Consider the following 11,398-nt stretch of genomic DNA (forward strand, 5'->3'; position numbering starts at 1 on the left):
CATTACAATTAATAATTCAGAATATTTAGTAAACCAGTTTGCAGATGATACATCTTTCATATTATCAGATGATCCAGTTTCCCTTGCAACAACCTTAAAGGTTTTAGATGACTTTGCAAAAGTATCAGGCCTCAAAATAAATCTTGAAAAAACACAAGCAATATGGATTGGGGCAAGACGGGGTTGTGGGTTGGAACTTCTACCCGAAAAAAAATTATTTTGGAACCACCAAGGTGCCTTTAAACTTCTTGGTATTAAATATAATTTTCAAAAAACAAACATTTTTGAAGATAACTACATTGAAAAACTAAAAGGGGTTCAAAAATTATTAAAAGATTGGTCATTTAGAAATTTATCCTACATTGGAAGGGTAACAATTATTCGAACTCTAGCTTTGCCTATTTTTATTCAGACTTTAACTGTCCTCCCGGACCCTCCTTCATATATTACTACTGAACTACAAAAAACTTTTTTTAATTTCTTATGGGATGGTAAGCCAGACAAAATCAAGAGAAATATAATGTATAGTGATTATATAAATGGGGGATTACACCTACCACATGTTTTAACTTTTTATCATGCTTTAAAGATGTCATGGATAAAAAAGATTATGGATCCCTCAAATCATGCAGCGTGGAAAACATTACTTTTAGATAAATTAGAATGTGTTGGAGGGGATAAAAATTTTAAAATGACTACAGATGGTTTAACAGAATTATCAAAAAAATTTAATACTTTTTGGAGGGAAGTTTTCATATCTTGGGCCTCTATACAAGAACATGTATCCCCCACAACCCCCGAAGAAATAATATCACAACCTATTTTTCTCAATAACTATATTAAAAGAGGCAATAGATTTTTTCTCTTTGAACACCGGTGTAAAAAAGATATATTTTTTGTCTCAGATTTATTAGAAAACAATCAATTTATGTCCTATGAAACTTTTTCTCATAAATACAGTATAAATGTAAACTTTATAGAATACTTTGGTGTTATTAATGCCATACCAAGAAACTGGAAGGACATTCTACGGAATAGTAATGGTATTGTAGATATACCTATAATTCCATATAAGTTGATTAATTATTTGAATACACACGATAAAGTCACTAAATATTTTTATCATATTATGATCAGACCTCTTTCTGAAAAACCAATTAATAGCCAAAGAAAGTGGCAAGAAATATTAAATACTGATATCAGTGATGAAACTTGGGAATTACTTTATCTTCTACCAAGGGAGGTAACTGATGATACTAAACTTATTAACTTTCATTATAAACTAGTACACAGGATATTGTATACCAACACTAAGTTGATGAAATGTAAACTTTCAGAAACTGAAAGATGTACCTTCTGCACAATTGGAAGAGAAACTATTCTTCATTTATTTTGGGATTGTAGTATTGTTAAAACCTTCTGGCTTTTGTTTATGGAAATGTTGGAAAACAAATTCCAAATAACTTTACCTAGACACCCAATGACCTTTCTTTTTGGTGTGACAGACATAAAACATAATTATGAGATAAACTTTCTATTGCTGCTTATGAGATACTATATATATTTGTGTAAATTGAAAAACACAACTCCAATATTTTCTGAAAGCAAAAAATACATCAACCATTACAATAAAATAGAAGATATGGGATTATATACATATCATCATAAAAAACAAGAAAAGGTAAAATATAAATGGATTTTTATTAATCAACTTTTAAGTTAACTGGATGGTAAATTACACAATTTATGTACTTTTGGCAAACCAAGGAGTTTGTTAACTACACAGTTTCTGTTTATAGTTTTACCATGTTTTCGTGAGGTAACAATTAGCAGATACATGTTCATATTTTACATGTGTAATATACTGTACATTCTTATTATGAATGTAAAGAAAAGTTCAGTAAAGGAAAAAAGGTAAAATATAAATGGATTTTTATTAATCAACTTTTAAGTTTAACAAATAATTAGCTGGTTGGCAAATTACGCAAATATTTGTCTATTGTCAAACCAATGGGTTTGTAAACTACACAGTTTCTGTTTATAATTTTACCATGTTTCATGAGGTAACAAAGATACATGTCCTTTCATTTTTACATGTGTAATACACTGTACATTCATATTAGGAATATAAGGAAAATTTAAATAATCTATTTAGAATTGTCATTGAATATTAAGTGGTAATGTGAATAATAATATATCAAATTACATATGCGATGTATAGATGTATGTGATTATGTGGAAAAAATTTGAATAAAAAAAAAAAAAAGGATTATTTCTTTGAGGGAGGTTTTCGTCAACATCATCACAAATGTAATTAGATATAGATTTTACATGGTGTCGACCACTTACCTGAATATTATCATTAGCTATAAAGTCATCAACATTTCGGGTCCTACTATTAAGATCTCCTAACAAAATTACCTGCTTGGAATCCGCCGAATCCAGAATAAGAGTTTCCAACTCTTGAAATATATCACAACTATAGACAGTGTAAAATTGAGATGAACTTGGAGGGATATATGTAAAAACAATTATAATATCTTTATCTGTGTTAGATAGACTCTTACTAATTGTTACCGGCACAATAGTATCAAAAAGGGGGCTGCCAACCAATGTATAATTATATATGTTTTGACGAATAAGGACTACCATACCCCCTCCTTGTATGCAACGAGTTAATTTTCTGGGAATAATAAAGGATTTAAAATTTTCAATATCTAATAAATAGTCATTGGGGATCCAACATTCGGACAGAAATATGATGTCATAGGTAAATATAAAATTCTTAAACTCTGGAATGTTAAGCTTATTTTTCAAACCGCCATTTACATTCCAAGATATAATTTTAATGTCGCTTTCGAAGTCAGTGGGACCATAGGGGTTAACTACGAAAGGCTCTCACTGACACCCCTAAGTGGGGGTCGTGGTGTTCCTCCTCCTCCTCCGTTTCAAGTCTTGGCGACTTGAATTCGGTGTATTATTCAAGGCATCGCAATAGGAATGTGCAACATCCATAAAGTTTGGACCGCGGGATTTCCAGCGTCTACTGTTGGAACCCGAAGCGCGAGACGACCGCCTGTCGGAAAAGTCTGGTTGTAATCTGTCATAACTGGTATCCGGCATAGGAGGCAGTCGACTACCGATATCCGCATTACCGGATTCCTCAAAAACAAATAAACGACCCTCCACGTACAGTTTGTCCCTCACCAGTTTGGTCTTTAGACCTTCGTCTTCTTAGCCTTCATAATCGGGTAGAGCTGTTTCCTCCTCGCCTCGACGTCTGCAGGGAATTGCTCATTAATACCGTAATTGGTACCCTGGAACATGTGGGCATTGTTTCTGACGTAAGCAAGGTCCTTCTGGTAAAGACATTTTACGACGGTCTATTTTTGCCCCTGAGAAACCTTCCGAACCGGTGAACATTGGCGAAGTCCACGTGGTAGTCAATGCCGAGTTCATGAAACAGAAAATCGGGGATTTTGGACTCGGTATCCTCGCCAGGATGTTCCCCTTGTAACCCATGAAACAACATATTATATTTCATGGACCGGCACCGAATGTAGGAAATTACAGACTTAAGTTCGTCCCTCTCCGAGCGCAGACCTATTATTTCCTCCTGCATGACTACAAAGTCTTTGCGTAGATCAGAAACGTCGGAGACGGTATCGTCCGCTTTGGATTTGAGACAGTTCAAGGCCGTGGTATTACTTGTCATTTCCGATTTAATATCGTCGTACATGTAACTATTTAGTATAAACTTTATTTCATTCAATATACATTCTTTACATTCAATACAGCAAACACACTTAGGGATGAATTGGATTCGGAAACAAGTGTGAAACACTTATGTAAAATCCGTCTCCAGTACAGTAAACACATGAATTTAAATGATACATGATGTAGTTGATGTATATATATGTATACGAAAAACAGTAACGTAATTACAGTAAAAAGTGGGATAGGAAAGTGGAAAAGGGTTGTGAGGGGGAGGGGGTGTTTTCAGCATGTCAGTTAAATAGTTTGACACTGAAACAACGACAACAGAAAGTTTTTGACAACTGTGCAATGAGATAAAAGATAATTCAGACAGGAAATAGGATGAGCATCAGTCAAATCTCTTAGAGCTGATTATAAAATTTTGAACACATGAGAAGATAAGAGCATTTTGATCATCAGTCAGTTCATCATTCCCAAATAACAGTACTCGAGTTGTGATAGGACAGGTTATTTCAATAAAGATACGTGCTCGAAGTTGAGAGTAACGACGACAGCGTAACAAGAAGTGTTCATTGGTTTCGTTTTCGTTATTACATGGACAGAGAGGACTGTCAATAAGATTTCTACGGAAAAAGTAAGATTTGAGAGAACTGCACTCCATCCTTAATCTGGCATGGAGAATCTGACCCATCCTGCTACCGCTATAATAGAAAGAAAGGACAATAATATTAGGTTCATTTAAATGTTTTTAAAGTCTGGGTAATGATGGATCACATTTAATGAAGTCATGAAGGGAGTTCCAGGGGCGAATTACAGGAGGCAAAACCGATTTTTTATATAAACTTGTGTGACAAGTGATAGGACGAAAGTTATCAGCAACACGGGTATTGTGGTCATGTATTCGGTTATTACGTGAGGGAAGGATGTCATGAAGGAATTGGGGTGCAAGGCCATGAACCATTTTATGAAACTGTATTAATTTATGTTGTTGTCGTCTTCGTTCGAGGGGAAGCCAGCCTGTTTCAGTATAAAGCTTGACTTTACTAGTTATTCTAGTGGCACCAGTAACAATACGTGCTGCTTCTAACTGAATGTTTTCAAGAAGGTCGGATTGAGCCTGTTTGATACAGTCCCAGACAATGTCGCCGTATTCTATTATGGGTCGAATGAGTGTGAAATACAAGGTTTGGAGACTAAGACGATCTAACGAAAATTTGAATTTCCGCAGAATATTTATTTTGGGCGAGATCTTTGTCAATAAATTCATCTAGATTCCTTACATCTGGATTTGCTATATTCTTGAAAATTCTACCCGAAGTTTAAATCTTACGTATACTGATGGCATGTGATGTGATCATCCCAACACCCATTACTAGAGAGAAATACACCAAGGTGTTTGTGTGACGAAACTTCAGTAATATTAGTATTATTCATAGTTAGGGGGGATGGACGAGACTGACGGATTTTCGGCTTATTAATAAGTTTCAGTTTTATTAGGATTAAAAACAACAAACCAATATTTCGACCATTCATGGATTTTGTTTAAATCAGAATTTAGAACTTCTGCACTTATTCTAGGGGTATCAATGATTACATACAAGGAAGTATCATCTGCAAATAATTGATAATATAATTAATATTTTGCACAATATCATTGATGAATATAAGAAATAAAAGAGGACCAAGGATGGAGCCCTGTGGAACACCGGCCTTAATGTACCACCAGCTAGAGTTTTCCCCATTAATAACAAATCTTTGTTTCCGGTTATGGAGATAATTTTCGAACCATAAAAGTAAAGAACCTCGAACACCAAGTCCAGATAGTTTACATAAAAGACCTTTGTGCCAAACACGGTCGAAGGCTTTGCTGATGTCGCAAAAGACAATTCTTATTTCTTTGGCTTTATCATGCATGATAGAAAGAAGCTGGTTGGTTGGAGAATCGCCATGTCTAAAACCTGATTGATTAGATTACAGGAGGGAATTGGTAAGTAAAAAAATATTCATATATTTAAAAACACATCTTTCCATCAGTTTTCTAACTATGGATAATAACGAAATCGGTCTGTAATTTGATAGATGTGACTTGCTATCTTTTTTATGTACTGGAGTAACGTTTGCTGTTTTCCATTCAGAAGGAAAAACACTAGAGTTTAGAGATTTGTTAAAAAGATTACTTAGGGGGTTACATAGAATATCTACGGCTCCTTTGAGTAGTCGAGGATTTACTAGATCTGGACCAACAGCTTTGGAACAATCGAGGTTTAGAATAGCGTCTTTAACATCTACAGCTGTTATGTTTATAGTTGACAAAATTTCGTTAGGGGTGTCATCAATGGTAGGGAGGTTAGCGTTAGTATCATCAACGTCAGACTGGGCACTGAAAAAATGATTAAATAGACAAGCTTTTTGAAAGTCGTCTGTAATAACAGAATCGTTATGGATTAAAGGAGGTATACTAAATTTACCAGAGTTTGGTAGTTATAAATTGACAGTTTTCCACCAGTCTTTTGCTCTAAGATTTGAAGGGGTTTTTTTTTAATGTTTTCCAGATAAATCATTAAAGTACTGAAATTTAGCCTGTTTTATAATATCAACACATATATTACGGATATGGCGGAATGCCAACCAATGCGCATTGTTCATGGTACGTTTGGCTCTTTTGTGTACTCGTTTCGTTTGCGAATAAGCTTACGTATTTCGTTTGACATCCATGGAGGTTCGTTTGATCTGACGGTTATAAATTTGTTTGGAATACAGGATTTCGCAATCTCTAATAAGGTAGAAGTAAAACATTTTACTGCACAATGTAAATCCTGAACATCTAATATATTATTCCAGTTAACTGAGCTCAATTTATTCCTATACAATACATAATTACCATGGTCAAAGAGCCAAACGTGCCGCTTGAAAGACTGCTGCAACGGTTAAACAAAGTTAAATGAACAATAAGTTGGGCAGTGATATATAATTGGCTGATCAAGAAAACTTTCTCCGACGATACATTTATCTATGATACTGACATTACTAGTGCAGACTATATCAAGAAGTGAAGTTGAAGCTTCGGTATAAAAAGTTGGATCTTGTACATGCTGAGATAATTTAAAAGAAATAAGTATGATACGTAAGTGGGATGACTGGTGATCTACTAGTAAATTAGCATTGAAATCACCTGTTATAACGATATTAGATATACCAGTGTTGAATGCGTTCTCGATAGAGTGGGAAATATGTGACCAGAAAATAACAGTAGAGTTAGGGAGTCTATAAAATGTGCCATACAATCATTTTTCTCCGCCCAGAACAAGTTCCAGCCATATACATTCAATTGTAGGCAACTCTAGATCTCGTCTACGCTTGGCAGAGATGCTGTTTTTTTTTTACATAGACAGATATCCCACCACCAAATTGTTCATGTCACTATTTGCTTGAGAACTACTTTCAATATCTCGAGTTTTTTGCTGTACAACTGCCACCGACTTTTCCAGTTGTGAGTTCTTAACCTTGATATTTCGAAGTTCATTATCAAGCGTGTTAACCTTTGTAGTAAGGGAAGTCACAGCTCCGTGTATTTTATCAATTTTCTTCACATGTACATCAATGAGCGAAAATCGTTCATCCATTTTGTTGAATCTAGAATCCATTTTATTGAATAAATCTGTAATATGTTTCAACATAACGTCAGTATCCTTGGAAACTCCTTCAAACAACACATCATGGGCGTCCCCAATAACCTTAGACGTTGGTTTACTCTTACTAGCCATCTCCACTATCGTTCAATTCTTATACAGTAGCTTGACACCAGCAGAGCGTGACGAATTTTTGATTGTGGGTCCACTATGAAACGCGCACGTGTTCAACACAGGTGAGTATACGACGAAAGGTCATAGTTCAACACACTCAATGACTTTTTGACTTTGACTTTAAACATATTTATTGTCCAAAATAGGCACAAAGGATTTGGCACAAGTTATGACAACTTATGAAGCCATCTCCTATCAACAAAACATTTTACACAATTGATGACATAGACATTTACAAATTCAAAGTTTAAATAAGTCAATTTTACATAATTATGCAAATAGTGATATAAAGATAGACACAACTTGCATGTTTAAAATCTCTTGCTGGATTTGATGAAAGCCTGCACATGTTCGAACACATAATTATTTACATCCAAAGCCAAGTCTTCGTTACCAAAAAGTAACAAATTTAGATTAATTTGTATATTCAAGTAATTTAAAGCATTAAACATTTCTGAACGGGCAGTGGAAAAGTATTGACACTCGAAAAGGAAATGGTATGCATTTTCACAAAAATGCCCACAATATGCACATTGTGAGTCTTGAACTAGATTTACATGGAAGAGATCATCTTTAAGGGAGCTACAACGGTGTCTTAGCCTAGCATGTATAATATTCAACACTGATCAATGACAATGTATTTCAATGCATTCGAAAATTCGATATCAAAAAGTCAATAAAATACAATAATACTTGGCCAAACAGAAAGTATCTGACATCGATGGAAGTCGGCTCTTTATGATGACAGAAGTTCATCACAAATTCATAGTAAAAAGAACTAAAATGACCAAAATGTTGGCGCTCACCGTAAGCGGTCTGCATAGGGCTCGGCCATCTTGTATCCTGCTGAATCATGTCACCTCTCTGACTGCCGGACTCGATGATTCTTTATGTGGTTTCCTCTTTTTCAAATTCCATATCGGACGCTGTCACGACACCATCTTCGCATATATGAATGGGATTCGAATTGAGTAATAAACTTACTATATCAAATACAAGCGGTAACAACTTAAATGAGCACTATGATACTTGCTTAATGAAAAAAATTAACAAAGTCAATTAGACATTTTCCAATAATAGATCTTATTATATCATGAAATATACAGGTGAATCTTTCTAATCTTCTAACTTACTCTTCTAGTAATGCTGGCGGCATTTCCGGTACCTTAGTCGACACGTCGGCAGATAAATCAACAGTCAGATCGAAGTTGATGTCGGCCTAAGAAAATAACAAGCAAAATTTCAAAATATATACGTATAAGGAAAAAGATGTATTTACGTTAATACTATATTGAAAACATCAGGGTAAATAACATTAACACGAATAACATCCACAATAAGAAAATAAGAAAAAGAATTATTTTATATAAATATACATTATTAGTACTTACGCGATGCAAACTTGGCAAATGAATGCAAGTTCGGCCTCGCCTTTGTTGACCGCTCTATACAATTCTCTGAAAATCCCTGTCAAATTAATGATAATTGTCTAAATATAACAGCCGTTATATTTTATACAAAACAAAGTAAAAATATCAAACACTTTGGTAATTATCTAAATATCAAAGCCATTATAGAGGTAAAACTATCAAACACTTTGGTAATTATCTAAATATCAAAGCCATTATAGAGGTAAAAATATCAAACACTTTGGTAATTATCTAAATATTAAAGCCGTTATATAGGTAAAAATAGCAAACACTTTGGTAATTATCTAAATATTAAAGCCGTTATATAGGTAAAAATATCAAACACTTTGGTAATTATCTAAATATTAAAGCCGTTATATAGGTAAAAATATCAAACACTTTGGTAATTATCTAAATATTAAAGCCGTTATATAGGTAAAAATATCAAACACTTTCGTAATTATCTAAATATTAAAGCCGTTATATGAGTAAAAATATCAAACACATTGGTAGTTATCTAAATATTAAAGCCGTTATATAGGTAAAAATATCAAACACATTGGCAATTATCTAAATATTAAAGCCGTTATATAAGTAAAAATATACTACAAGAGCCGTTAATTAAGTACCTACCCTCGCATCCTCCTTTTCTTCAGTGGTGGGAGATTTAAGTTTTGTAAACGCTCTCTGTAGGATAGTTCCTTCAACCCTTCGACGAGTTTCGTGGCTCTTCGTTGAACATTCTTTTACACTAAGCCCTCGGCTTACGAGGGTATCACATAGCATATTCTCGCTGACCAGTGAGAGACGATCTCCATTCAAAGAGGTTTTTACCTCATGAATATTCATAGTAATGCCGTAGTATTTAACGCGTGCACGTGCACAAATCGCCATCTTTCTTTTTGAGCAGTCGGAGACGGCACAGTGGTATAAGCTTATGCTTAGCGCAGAATTTCTTTACACAAGACAGTTGATTTATTAAGTTTTAATGATATTTAGCAGCGTCAGCTACAACTGGCACGCTGTTCAGTTCTATAATTACTACGCTACGACCACAGGTAAGTGCGTTGTTCCACGTGGTGGAAACGTTCTCTTGTTTACATCATGACCGACAAGGACGATGTCCTGTCGCTCTTCCAATCAGATGAATCGTCAATAGACGAGGAGAAAAACAAAAGTAGTTCTGACGAAGTCAGTGAACCTGAATATGACAGAGCAATACGACAAAATACGTACAATAAACGCGGTCGTGGCCGGGGTAGTCGTGGTAAGAATGAGGCCACACGTAAAACAACCAGACGTCGTATCGCCAAGAACGACAGTTCTTCACTCAATATACCCAAATTAAAGCAACAACTCGGCCTGGGTAAACTGGAGAAGTCGTTGGCTTCACTTAACTCGTATATGGTCGATATTGTGACAGAGAAACGAGACAGCGCCGCTGCTTGTAATATAAACAATGTCAATGAGACACAGGGACATGCGACCCAGACTAACCCTACGGTCAGAAATTATGCGGTTGGTTCACAAGCGCAAGCAGAAGCTCTCGAGGGGTTTGATATTGAGTTATTTGATAATACCAGCTCATTAGCAGGTGGTAATGACTCTGTTAGTGTTTTTGAGCCTGATGAAAACCTGGGCGGTTTTTGGCAAAATAATGAGGAATATTGGGACATTCCACAGAATGAGGATGATGAGATTATGGGTCCTAAAATATCTGAACCTCTGGCCAGAGCTGTTGATAGAGCCTGTAGTCGTAAAGTAGACTCTGGTAAAATAGCAGAGATTATGAAGAAATACCCCAGACCAGCAAATTGTAATTTATTGAGAGTTCCCAAAGTTAACTCCGAGATCTGGGGCCAACTCCCTAAAAGGGCACAGACATCTGATGTTGCCCTTCAGGAGGTTCAGAAGCTTCTAGCAACGGGGCTGACTCCCATCTGTAAGCTGGCTGAAGTGGTTACGTCCTTCTCTGACGAGGTGAAGGAAAAGAGTCAATGCAAGAGTTTGATTGCAGACACTGTTGCAATGATGGGAAATGCTATGTACTCTTTGTCAGTAAAAAGGAGATATGCTCTGCGTCCTTCCCTTAACCCGAGGTACAGAAACATTTGTTCTCAGGAAATGCCTGTAACACAGCACTTGTTCGGAGATGACATAACTAAAAGGCTGAGAGAGTTGAACGAGGCAGCTAGGCTCCCAATTACTGGAAATGCCACTTATAGTAGCAGGCGTAATTATGGCAGGGGTTACAACATGAACGGGGCCCCTTTAAACTACCAAAGACGCCCGTACGGGCGAGGCCAAGGATCCTACAGGAACCAGGGCAGGTACAACAGGTACACAAGATATCAGAGACCAGGCAACAGAGTGCCTCACAAAGACAAGAATGCCACACCCTCCCAGTAACTGGTCAGGTGAGAACTCTAGACACATGCAAAGATAAATGGGAATTGCTTACTACTGATA

This window comes from Pecten maximus, chromosome 10 (genome assembly GCF_902652985.1).
Source record: "Pecten maximus chromosome 10, xPecMax1.1, whole genome shotgun sequence".
Classification (NCBI taxonomy): Eukaryota; Metazoa; Mollusca; class Bivalvia; order Pectinida; family Pectinidae; genus Pecten; species Pecten maximus.